Raw genomic sequence first — 13,169 nt, 5'->3', positions numbered from 1 at the left:
GTGTAACATGGCACATGATGACGTTATGGTCTGTAAATCATCACGTTCCATTAGAAACTTAGCATGACTTACTGTAATATAATCACGTTGATCAAGTGTCATTATATTATACTAACTCATGCTTCAATTCCCAACACTATTTCAAAAACATTCAAATTTAAACTCTAAGGTTTACAGAATATAGAAACTAAACAGTTTCCTTTATGATGTAATACAGATAACGCGAGGAGATAAATGATTTCAGATAAGAATAGTTATGAAAATATCTTCAGAAATATCGAGGATATTTATAATGAAAGATACGACGATATCTTAGAATTTCTAATATCAAAGGATGATGAAGAAGATTTGTCCGCAAAGGTTTAGAGTCAGGAGCAAGATATTCGTTAATGACTTCAGCAGATACTGAATCATTTAGATTCTTTGAAGGCAGGTTTAGTCTTTGTGATTTGTCCACAGCCTCCTTCATGGTTTGCTCAATCCGTTTTCCAGTTCCAACTCTTTTGAGCTTTGCCAACACACTATTCTTTATCATCAAACCTTCGACTGTTAAGGTTGTTTACAGTTTTTGCTGCTTCATTCAGCTTTTTCATCATTCAGAGTATTGATTCGTAGAGTGGGTGCTTTTCAGAATTTAAGAATGGAAGATCATAATTCTAAGAGATAAATGTTATATGTATACATATAACTGTTGATGTAAAAACGCTGCGAGATTCGAAATACTGATTACTGATTCTTGGTAATTGATATGGCAATTATCGTTACAAGATGCAGATGAGTAGATGATGGGGTTTCAATGAGTACATATAATGATTTTTCGTAGAGGCTTACGCCAAAGAGTAACGATGTTGCTGGTACATCTGCTGATAATGTGGTGGAATATAAAAGGTTCCCCGGTAATAATGACATACAGGGCAACGTATATATCAAGGTTATAATAAGGCTAATCCGAATGAAAAGTCGAAATTGATTTTGCTGGAGGTGTGACAAAATTGGCTATTTTGGAAAGGAATTGCAAAGTTATTTTCGGTAATAACAACGCCAATGGATCACGAATTTGTGTTAAACTTCTACTTAGGTTCCGGGAGTTTTTCAGGTGCATGACTGTAGATAACATGTGGTTGGATCATTCTCTCGATTGTTTCTTAATTAAGGTGTTTTCAAGAATCATGAAGAGTTTGAATGCAAATTGTAATCGTCAATATACATATGATGTTCTAAAATTTTGAATGATACGAATATTTTTCTGAGTCTTATGAATAGAAGTGATGTTCTATCACAGTTTTGAAGTCAAAGTACAGCTTTGAAAGATGTAAGAATATAAGAGGGATGATATCGGTTATATCTCGACTTGGATTCTGATATGTTAAAATCAGAATATGTAATTGGATTTGAATGAGTATGGTTGTTCAGATTTCTATGAAAGAATGTATATCGTCGTGAAAATAGTGAGTATAGTTGATGATTTTTGAATCAAAATTGAAGAATGTACAGTGTAACATATTTAATTGTGAACTTAAATATTTCTCGGGCATTACCTACCCGTTAAAAATTTCACAAGTAATATTTTGTACAAGAGTATTTTTATTACAGTCTTTATGAAAATGTATATTTTCTGCAGATGTAATATAGATTTAATGAGTTAATATACTATTAAACTCATTTGATTTTAGCTGGAACTAGAAATGAATAATCCCTAAAACTTTAGAGATTACATAATCGTCGCGAAATATTTCTCCAATGAAGTTATGAATCAATACTTCATCGGTTATTGTTGTTGGTATTCCTTGGTATCTATGGGGCATACGATGTTGATGTTCGAGGTACCGAGTGTGATGTTGAGACGTGTAATGCGGATGTTGTTGTTGTTGGTGGTGGTAATGGTACTGTTGGTGTTGATGCTGGTGATGCTGTTGGTGCTCGTAAATTTTGCACCATATTCTCCAAAGCCACTACTCGAGCGCGAAGCTCGTTGACTTCTTATATTACTCCGGGATGATTGGCGGTTAGAACAAGGGGATGAATAAGATCTAGAATTCTAGATATTATATACTCGTGGCGGGATATCCTGGAAATGAGGGTGAAAATGGCGTTCCGGATTGATTCGCCGGTAAGTGCTTCAGATTCTTCGCCAATAGGACAATTTGGTGGGTGAAAGGGGTCACCTTCTTCTTGTCTCCATTGATTAAGTAGACTACGAACTCACCACCAATTCATCCAGAAAGATGATGAGTAATTGGTTGGTTCATTCCGGTTACGCTGCCATTGAAGCTCGAGGAGTTCGAGGAATTAAGTAAGAAATCCATATTATATGATTGATATTAAAGCGAAGGGGTACAAAATAGTAGTATTTTTACTACAAAATACTATTAAATACGATACAATTTTACACAAGTTATTTATTTATTTATAGAGTGGATATACTTAAACCTTGCTACAACACTTATAGGCAGTGTACCTAATCGTACAGTAGTGTAGTTTTTAGTAAGTCCGGTTCGTTCCACAGGGAGCTAGCCAAGTTTAACGCTATATTTTTAAAAACTATATTTGTATATAAATATATATATAAGTAGTATTATTATTATAAAAGGGAATTTTTACCGTTTAATGACTGGTTTGTCGATTTTAAAACTTTAGTCGCAGTTAAAACCTAATGTAAAATATTAAAAATAAATATAACTTAAATTAAAGCGTAAAGTAAATAACGATAATGAAATTGCGATAAATAAAAGTGCAATTAAATATGATGACGATAAATAAAATTGTGATAATTAAAAAGTACGATAAATAAAATGACAATAAATTAAAGTGCGATAATTAAAAGTGTAATTAAATATGAAATAAAGGAATGATGCTTATTTAAACTTCAGTAATCATGATGTTTGACGTGTTGATTTTAGTTTATTACTATGGGTTAATTGTCCTTTGTCCTGGATTATTCAATATGTCCGTCTGGTTTTTGTCCATAACAGTCCATCAGTCATAAATATAAAGTGCGAGTGTCCTCGTCAAATTATCCTTATATCCGAAGTCAAATATTCCAACTAATTGGGGACTTAAACTATAATTACACCAATTTTCCTTGTATATAATTCACCCCTGTTTTAATAAGTCCATTGACTATTAATTCATTCCCGTGTCCGGTTAAATGAACGATTATTAGTACTTATAAATATCCCGCCCATCGTGTCCGATCGAGTGTATATGGTTATTTATAGGTACGTCCAATTGTAAATCTTTATATTAAATTAACAAACTATCATTTAATTAAACAAATATAAAGCCCATTAATAGCCCATAGTCTAATTTTCACAAGTGTCGTTCTTTTGTCTAAACCCCAATTATGGTACAAAGCCCAATTACCCCGTCTTTAATATTTAGCCCAACATCATGATTACTTCGGCTTAAATAAGCATAATAATAACTTAGATACGAGACATTAATTTAAAAAGGTTGAACATAACTTACAATGATTAATAATAGCGTAGCGTTACACGGACATAATTTCGACTTACACCCTTACAACATTCGCTAACATACCCTTATTATTAAAATTAAAATTAAAATTAAAATTATAATATATATATTTATTTTTACGTAAGAGGAAAGAAGAGAAAAAGATGTGTTTTTGTTCGACCAAAACTGCGAAATTTATAGATGTGGCCAGCATATTGGGGCCATGCGATCGCATGGAAATTGCACTTCCAGGCCATGCGATCGCATGGCCTGCTTTTCCAGCTCACATAGATTTATTTTCTTGTTTGCTGACGGTTTTATTAAATATATATAATATATAAATAATTTTAAGAATTATTTATATATTATATTATATTTATGTGCATAGTTGACTTGTAATTTTTGCTCCGTTGCGTCGCGCGTTAAGAGTTGACTCTGGTCCCGGTTCCGGATTTTCGAACGTCCTTGCGTACAATTTAATATCTTGTATTTGCGACTCGTATTCTTGTAATTTTGAGACGTTTCTCATCAATAATTTGAACCACTTTGATTGTACTTTGTACTTTTGAGCTTTTTGGTCGTTTGCGTCTTTAATTCGTCGAATCTGTCTTTTGTCTGCACCTTTTATTATTTAAACGAATATCACTTGTAAATAGAACAATTGCAACTAAAAGTTTGTCTTTCTTGAGGGATAATGCTATGAAATATATGTTCGTTTTTAGCATTATCAATGATCGAATAAAGGGTTTTCGATATGAGATGGGTGTTGAATACTGAATGATATCTCCGTCTCCTTGAATACGTATATATAGCAAAGAGATTCCGTAATTTACGGAGAAAATTTAGAAAAAGTGTTAGACAAAGTCTATTGGGATAGATATGTTAGATATGATTTGTCTATACTCCATTTATGCAATAATTGCAGTATGACGTGTCTAGATTAAAAATGATAAGTATGTAATCAGATAAACTTTCGATTAAAGACTTTCAATTCGTAATGGCCTATTCAGTTCTAGGGGCTTGAGCTATAGGATCCTTTAAATCGGTAATCCAAACTCTTACATCCTAGAGTTTTGTAGACGCCACCCGTCAAGAAAGTTCAATGATCATAAATAACGAGAAAACAAAAATTTAAAAGTAATGAATATGAATAATGATGACATTATAATGTCTTTGAGTTATCGAGAATATTTATGAGTCAATAATGACATTTTTCGGTTCGCAAACCAATGCACAAAGGCATAAGGGCACATAGGTACGTAATATAACAGGGAGTTATATACGTTTGAGTATGAGTAGTAACAAACATAGAAATTTCAAAAATTATAGATAACATTTCATGTAATACATACGTAATACACAAAACCATGATAGATGACATAGGAATGTCAAGAATTTCAGAAATCATGAGTGACATCCCTTGGTTCCCTTAACCAAGGTAGGTTTATAAAGATAACTCGTGTGAGTTATAGAATATTTTGAATCACAATGGTAGTTTCCTCCCGGAGTTACAGAATAAGAGATATGTATATGTATAATGCAAGTAATAATATCTTAAAGCCATAGGTCAGGCTGTAGACTAGACTTTAATGCACCCTATTAATCTGGGTTATCCACATTAAGACTGCCTAGTTCCCTACAACCACCGCTCTGATACCAACTGTAACACCCCGTCAAAATCGACATTGACGCAGATGTTAACTCTGGTCGCAGTGCATGGCTTGACTTCTAAGTACATCAAAGTTCTAGAGCGGAAGCATAATATATAAGTACCTGAGACAAAACATGCTTAAAAGTGTCAACCAAAAGGTTAGTAAGTTCATAGGTTTATCATAAACAATAATTTTGATAATAATGATAGATCACAAGATTTAGTTTAAAGTTGATTGATATAGAAATATCAATCTAAAAGTGTTGTTGCAGTTTGTAATATCGCTGCTAAACAAAATTTACCCTGTGACACCTTGTACTGTCAGTGTCGTGGAATCATTATTATGTAACCAAAGACCAGCGGTCAAATAGTTAGAGACGTTACTCTCAATAGGCCTACTCACAATAATTAAGTTTACATTTATACATAGCAATTAACGATATTACGGTAGGGATTTAGCATGAATCAAAGCAAGACAGCATAGTTAACAGTTGAGTACTTGTGTCTAAGCGTAAAACAGTTTAAAAGCAAGCATGTGTCTCACCCCAAAAGTTATAAAAACAGTTATGAAATAGTAAAAAGTAGGGCTATGAAGTTCACCTTAGTAGCAAGTAAGTTATTCCACGCAAAGAAGAATGAACGGGGTAAGTGATCGGAGATCTTAACCTAGAGATATAATCTTTGATTAGTTAATGTCTAACATACATAAAGTTTGTTTATTAATATAGCAACTATATTAACAGTGACGATTTTCGAGAAAAATGCCTATTTCTCAAAAGTTTCTATTTTTGAAAACCTACTATTTATGGAAAGCTTCCACTTATAGTAAGCTCCTAGTTTAAAGAAGTTCGGGTTATAATTCTTCACAAAGATGTTGCACAATCTTGTCCAAACTTCGTTTCTATCATGCAAGTCACTCAAATGATCTGTTGTTACCGGGCGCCCAGGATTCTTGACCAGAATCTAAGTCATGGCATTCGAAATCCACAAGCGGTTCTCATAAGGCAACAAGGACCACTCTAGGCCACAAGTAGTAGTGAGGTTCGTAGAAAGTGCACGTTATCTTTTAATTATAACCTTTACGTTATAGGTGTATACACACAACGAATTATTAATGTGCATAATAATTATATATGTGATAATATAACCTAAGTATTATTTAATATTTAGTTATTATACCTTAGTATGTTTTATATATATTAAATATAATTACCTTTAAATAAATACCTAAATTACTTCAAAAATAATAGTGTTTTATTAATCGAACATTATCTAAAAATGTCTAAATAATTAATTAAATATCTAAAAATTATATACATAATTTTTATAGTCTTAGTTAATCATATAGATTAGTAGAAAAATTTAAGAAAACGTTTTTATTATATTTTTGTATTTATTTTTGTTTTTACCCTTAATTTATTCACAAAACAAGTTTAATTCTACATAATTACAAAATAAACCCAAACAATTATTTTTATAATTTTTATAAGTTTCTATCAGTCTAATAACCTGTAGAAAAAATATTTAAAAAATATTTTTTATTATTTTATATTTATTCTTAATTTACCTTCGAATTACATAATAATAGAGTTTAATTATATAATAATTACCAATTTGACCCAAGAAATTATTTTTATAATTTTTGCAGATCTATATAAGTTTTATAAACTCAGAAAAAAATTATATATATTTTATTTTTGGTTAAAAATATTTATTACGAATTTTACATTGGTTTTACGTTTAAATACTACGCAATTCGTATTTAATTATAAATAATATTCCATAAATTATCAAAATTATTTTTATACATCATAATACTTATAATACTAATTATAACATATAAACATAATTAATTTCGAATTTTACAAAGAGTATACAATAAATATAAATATAATCGACAATATTAAAAAAAAAATAGAAAGTTCCTCAAATTTTCTTCAAGGTTTTGAGAGAATAACTTAAGTTTTTGTTTTTGGCAAGAAAAAATGAATGAGGAGCCATGTATTTATAGGTAAAAATGGTTGGTGAAAAGAAAAAAAATAAAATAAAATAAAGGTGCCAATTTTGACAAAAAAAACATGTTAAAAATATTTTTAATAAGTTTTATCTTTGAAAATATTTAGTCAAAATTCATGGGCTCATTATTTAATTTATAAAAAAATCTCTTTTTTTATAAGCTAAAAATATATATAATGATTAAAATAACTTATCATTTAATTAATAATTATGTTACATATAGTTATAAATGTAATACGCATTAATATTAATATTAACTAAAGTTATTTTATATAATTAGTGTAAACTTTAATTAACAAAACGTGTCGACTAAAAATAAATATTTGATTAACGTCGAATTTAATTATATATTACGTATGGATAACAACCCTAGGGGCAAATTAGTCAATTCAAGTATGAAAATGTGAGGGTTGTTATACATACACACTTGATCTTCTACTGTATTTCAAACTAAACATCTCACCAACAACGGTTTGATCATCCCCTGCCCCATCATTTCTAATATTCTACTCTCCATTTAGATTTTAAAAAGTCAACAAAATATATAGCAGTTCCATCTTCAATATTTTTTTACCCAAGATCAATACTTTTCCTTGTTACGATTCATATCAGTTTCAATACTTCCAAACTAACTCAACTTTTTATTTAAGTGCCAAAATATATTCAACGTAAAAACGAATCAAAAATCATTAGATACCAATACCCAATTTGACGTCGTCCCATTTTGACCCATTAGACAACCTGTTATAAGTGGACACAAGCTTGCAGTACATACCCAACATATAAAAATTAAAGCGCGAAATTTTATCATATGTTTTGTAGATGTCATAATGTGTATTTACCTTGAAATTCAAATTATAGAACAAACATATGATTCTTCATCGGTTCGGTTGTGACATCATAAAATATGCTTGTCTGACATTTTTCTAATATCTCTTGAACCAAATAAGTACCCATCAAATCCCCCTGATTTCTTAAACATGTACCTACACATTTTAATTTTTAATCGAAATGCAAGATAAGTCCCAAATCAATCTATTTGACCATGAAACATGTACAAACCAAATAACTACTAATCCACATCCAACTTTATATAGAAAAGCCAAAGACTTTAGACATCTGTTTTTTAATTAATAGTAAGCTTAGATCTTTTCATTTAAAGTTTCAAATTTTGGAACAAATAAATCTCAACACTAAAATGTAAAACCCTTTATAAACAATATATCCGGCAACAAAAACTAAAAGATAACAACAACAACAACAACAACAAAACCCAATACCACATAAGTGGTGTATGGGAGAGGTGAGATGTAGACAATTCATCTCTTATCCGAGAATAAAGACAAGTTATTTCTCCACCCAGAGTGAAAAACACTCTCAAAAGTAGAGAAAGTCATCGCTCTCTCTATTCGAAGGATAGAGAGATTGCTTCCGAGTGGACCTCCGGCCAATAAGTAGGAATTTTTTTTTAAAATTTAAAAATAAAATTATGACGCCATGAAAATGGTAAAATCAAATTTTCATGGGTTTTAAATCCTACCTGAAATTTAATTTAGGCTCTAAGAGTCAGTGTAGCCGCCAATAAATCGACACTTGCTGTCGACTCAATAACTAGAGCCGTAAAAAACTAAAAGATAACAAAGAGAGAAATGAAATACCAATGTGATGATGCAGCTCCATTGTTGTACCAGGAGAATGAGATCTAAGAGAGATGCAAGCCACTGTTGACAACCGAACCACACATCGAATTACGAGCACTCGCTAACTCCAACCATCCCTATGGCTATGGGTACAAACATAATCAAAACAACTTGCGTTCGAGACACAATCTGTATAATTATCACCTAAAATTACAATTCTAATATACTTTCAATGGAAGCCAGTTCCTTCTGAACCTTTTTGGTCAAACTAACAAGCTATTCTTCCAAATTTGAAATCTTTTTGAATAATTCATCAGGAACTTTAGTTGTTTCAATTAATTCAATTCAATAGCACTAATTAATTCAAGTAGTTTCAATCAATTAAATTTAACGTTCATATACGAATTACAGGATATATTGAATGGCCAGACTACAGTAATACAAAATTCTACATCGAAAAAACCAAACCAATAGCACTGATTCAAATGAGTACTTACCTTCGTTTCCTGGGGCGAAGAATATGGGGCGCTGTGAGAATTGTGGAATACATTACCGATGGTGTTTTTTGATACAGTATATTTTAGAAAAATAGGGATTAGGGGGATTAGGATAATTTGTGATGACGTTTTTTGATACAGCTAAACCTATCGAACCAAATTGATATTGATTCGTTCAAAGTGGATCGACTTATTTGATTTTAGTTTGATTTTTTGATTTTATCCGAAAATATTAAAGGTTTTCGATTTGAATTTGGTTTGTAAAATAAACATTTGATTTCAAACCGAAAAATCCAATTATATTGTATTTATTGTATATATATTAGATATTAAATATATTTAATGTTGCTATTGGTTTGATTTCACTTTAAACAATTAAATTTATTTATCAATTATGTGTATTATGAATTTTTGTATATATGAAAAGTTAGTTGCTACTGGTTTGGTTTTTATATGCATGCTACTGGTTTTTGTACAATTCATTGATATAGTTTGAATCGTAAAACTACACACTTTTTTATCAGTGAGTTTTAATTTAGTTTAACCGAAATCGAACCATGTAAACCGATTTCATATTTAGTTGGATTGGTTTGGTTTTATCAAATTTGGTTCGATTATTGATTTCAAAAAAAATTCTTGAAAACGAATAAACTATATATAAACTTTAAAACGATCGAACGAACACCCCTAACAGTATATAGTATTGTAATCTCATTGATTGATGACGTTTCACCCCTCCTGTATACAAAACTAAGTGAAGGGTCTAGATTAAAAATAAAAATTGTACATAATTTGTGATGACGTAGCCCGAATTAAGGCTCGTTGATTTAGCCCACAAGCTACTTAAACCCTAATTCCATCAATAAATACGTGACAAAACTTACATCAAGGAGACTCCTCTAATCGCAATGCGTACAGCCGTTTTTTCCTACTACTCTAAGCAGGGATTTTTTTTTTTTTTTTTTTTTTTTTTTTTCCTTTTTGCCAATTCCGACCATCACTCAGCGGGTATCAGGTTTACGAACGAGGTTAATGACGTTAATGTCTAAAAAAACCGTCTAATATTGTTGATCAGGGATGTATTTTCACTTGGCAAATATCACATATTCCATCGCCGTTTCAGACGGTAAGTAAAATTTATTTCGTTTCCACGTACGCCTCTTACCATATATGTTTGGCATCATCTGTGATAATTTTTAAATATATATACGCTTTAACATTAACATAATAAGACGCATATTGGTCAAACAACTTGTATTTTGATACTTTTGGTCAAAAAGGTTTTGAATGCAATAATTTGAGAGGAAAGCATGACTGCCTCTATGCACTGGCCCGTTTGCAATATAGAGTTAAAACTTATTTTTTTAGCTTTCTTTGTTCTGGAAGGAACAAATCTTATGTTGAAACAGTTGAAAGCGGCTCGCCCATGTTGAAACTTTTAGTAGAGAAGTCAATAGTCATAAACATGTTGAACACCCAACTATTATTGAGTGATAAAAAACCTCAGTTGATTCTGGACTCGTATCCTTGAAAAAATAGATGTAAGTTCAAATTCTCCAAGGTTCTGCCTCCCGTAACCTACGAGCCAAGCAGTTAACCTAAAGCATTCCGGGTACGCTTTGCGCGATGGATGCGAGGAATTTTTTCCAAACAGGTGTGTGGGTGGCAAATGAGAGGATTCGATGCCAAAATTGATGTTAGTATAAAAATATTTTCTTGACAATTTTTGTTAATAGTCACTAAAGATTTATGATGATGTCATATGTCATAGGCTCGAGAACCAGTTGGTGACGATCACCTTAAGAAAGTAATAAGTACTTTTCCATTTCCATTCGCTCGTGTGTTGCTCCTTTTTAGCAATCGTGGCAATTTTGTTTTTCAACTTGGCAATATACCCTTTTGCTCAGGTAGTTTGTATATACATAAGAGCACACGGTGCCAATAAAAAAATTTCGCCGTCGTTCAATATCGACGCCGAGAACGACGGTCGCCCGACACCGGCACGACGTCAATTTCGCCGTCGATTTCCGAGATCCCAAATTCGACGGTGGGTTTAACGTTTGAAATGTTTGAATTTTTTAAAAAACTAGCCGTTTAACGGCTAGTTTTCCTTTTTTTCCCCTTTTTATTCTTATAAATAACACCATATTTCCTCATTTTACACACACACACCCATTATTCAGCTTTCAACACAATTATCTTTATTTATCAATTTTTTTTTTATCTTTTTTCCCCAAAATATGTCGTCTTCTTCGAGTACTTCCGGCGACTCGTTCACAAACTATACACTAAACGTACTTGAAAATTTATCCGGTGAAGAAGAAGTTAACTCACGTCGTTATATACGTCGAAATCATTATGAAGCACACGATCGTTTGATGGACGGTTATTTTAACGAGAGTTGCAAATATACGGATGATAATTTCAAACGAAGATTTCGAATGCGGCGACGTGTTTTTCTTAGAATTATGAATGATATTCTAAGCTACTCAGCAAATCCTTTGCCGCATTATTTTAGATGGTTTCATCGAAGACAAGATACACGTGGTAAGTGGAGTATCAGCCCACATTTGAAGATATCAGCCGCGCTACGTCAGCTAGCATACGGTTATACACCGGATGCGTTGGATGAGTATCGTCAGCTAGCATACGGTTATACTTAGATCGATAGGTGCGACGCTCGTGCAAGAAGAACAAGGGAGTTATGTGATAGAGAAGTGCATGAAGGCATACGATCTGATTTGGTTGAACATTTGTGGGATCTTCGAGACGACTTATGAATTTTATTACGTATTGGTTTATTTTATGAATTTTAATAAATGTAATGGTTTATTTTATGAATTTTAATAAATGTAATGGTTTATTTTATGAATTTTAATAAATGTAATGGTTTATTTTATGAATTTTAATAAATGTAATAGTTTATTTTATGAATTTTAATTAATTATTTTGTTTTTATATTAAATTAGTTAAATACAAAATTTAAAAATCAATTTAAAAAATAAAAAATGGACATTGAAATTGACACTGAAATGGACACTGTGGACACCTCCACCTTATACATTGTCAGTCAATTTCAATGTCAAAAATGGACACTGAAATTGACACTGAAAAATGGACACGGACACCTTGTGCTCTAACCAAGTGAAAATCATTAATCATCTATCTATAATGATTATATCATGCAGCGGAAAAAAATTAGCTGTCAAGCATTTTGTACGAGCTAAACTAGTCGACAACTCTGTCGTTCCGAATGGACAGGAGTCAAAAAGTGTTGATGGAAATTCAAACCAATTTCAATCAACATTTTTTTTTTGCCTACTGTCCATTTGGAAGTGTTGAGAAGTAGTTTATGAGACATTTTGTTGTAAGTCTTGACAATGACAAGTAGTTTTTAGGTGGATTTATAATATACTTTTATATTTATATAAAATATAAATATAAATATTCAATGTTGAAGTTATTTTTGTTTTAGTTATACTTTAACCATGATCCTATGTCATATTAGGAAAAAGCAGCCATATTAGGAAATGACAGAATGAGCGGGGCGGCAGGTTCTGTAAAACCAACTCAAAGATGTCTGTGTCAAAACTTTTGATATACTTAGTGTGTCAAAACGGATTGGATCAAGTGGGTTGACAAGAAACTCCTTTTTTATAAAGTAATAATATCAAATATTACTAGAGGTTGTCAACATTAAAAGCTATTTAGGGTGATTTCATATAGTTTAGCCCACTTGATTATTATTTTCACCTATATGGCCCATCAGAAATATACAGGAATAACCCATAATAAGTACGTGGAACAAAATTGACTTCAACAACAAAGATTTACACTTTGTGCTACTAATTTACTTTTACAAATAGCTAATGTTGGATGGAACAATTATAAGCATTTTGAGGAAAACAA

General features: G+C 31.4%; 1 long non-coding RNA gene across 1 annotated transcript; it reads right to left on the bottom strand.

Annotated features, from left to right (window-relative positions):
* Positions 1 to 7,964: 7,964 nt before the first annotated feature.
* Positions 7,965 to 9,401, bottom strand: LOC139859694 (uncharacterized). The gene is made up of 3 exons (XR_011763176.1): positions 9,261 to 9,401; positions 8,782 to 8,906; positions 7,965 to 8,109 (listed from the first exon to the last, which is right to left on the bottom strand). It is a non-coding gene; the product is annotated as an uncharacterized lncRNA (long non-coding RNA).
* Positions 9,402 to 13,169: the final 3,768 nt, after the last annotated feature.

This window comes from Rutidosis leptorrhynchoides, chromosome 1 (genome assembly GCF_046630445.1).
Source record: "Rutidosis leptorrhynchoides isolate AG116_Rl617_1_P2 chromosome 1, CSIRO_AGI_Rlap_v1, whole genome shotgun sequence".
Lineage (NCBI taxonomy): Eukaryota > Viridiplantae > Streptophyta > Magnoliopsida > Asterales > Asteraceae > Rutidosis > Rutidosis leptorrhynchoides.
This window is presented reverse-complemented; position numbering and strand designations above follow the sequence as displayed.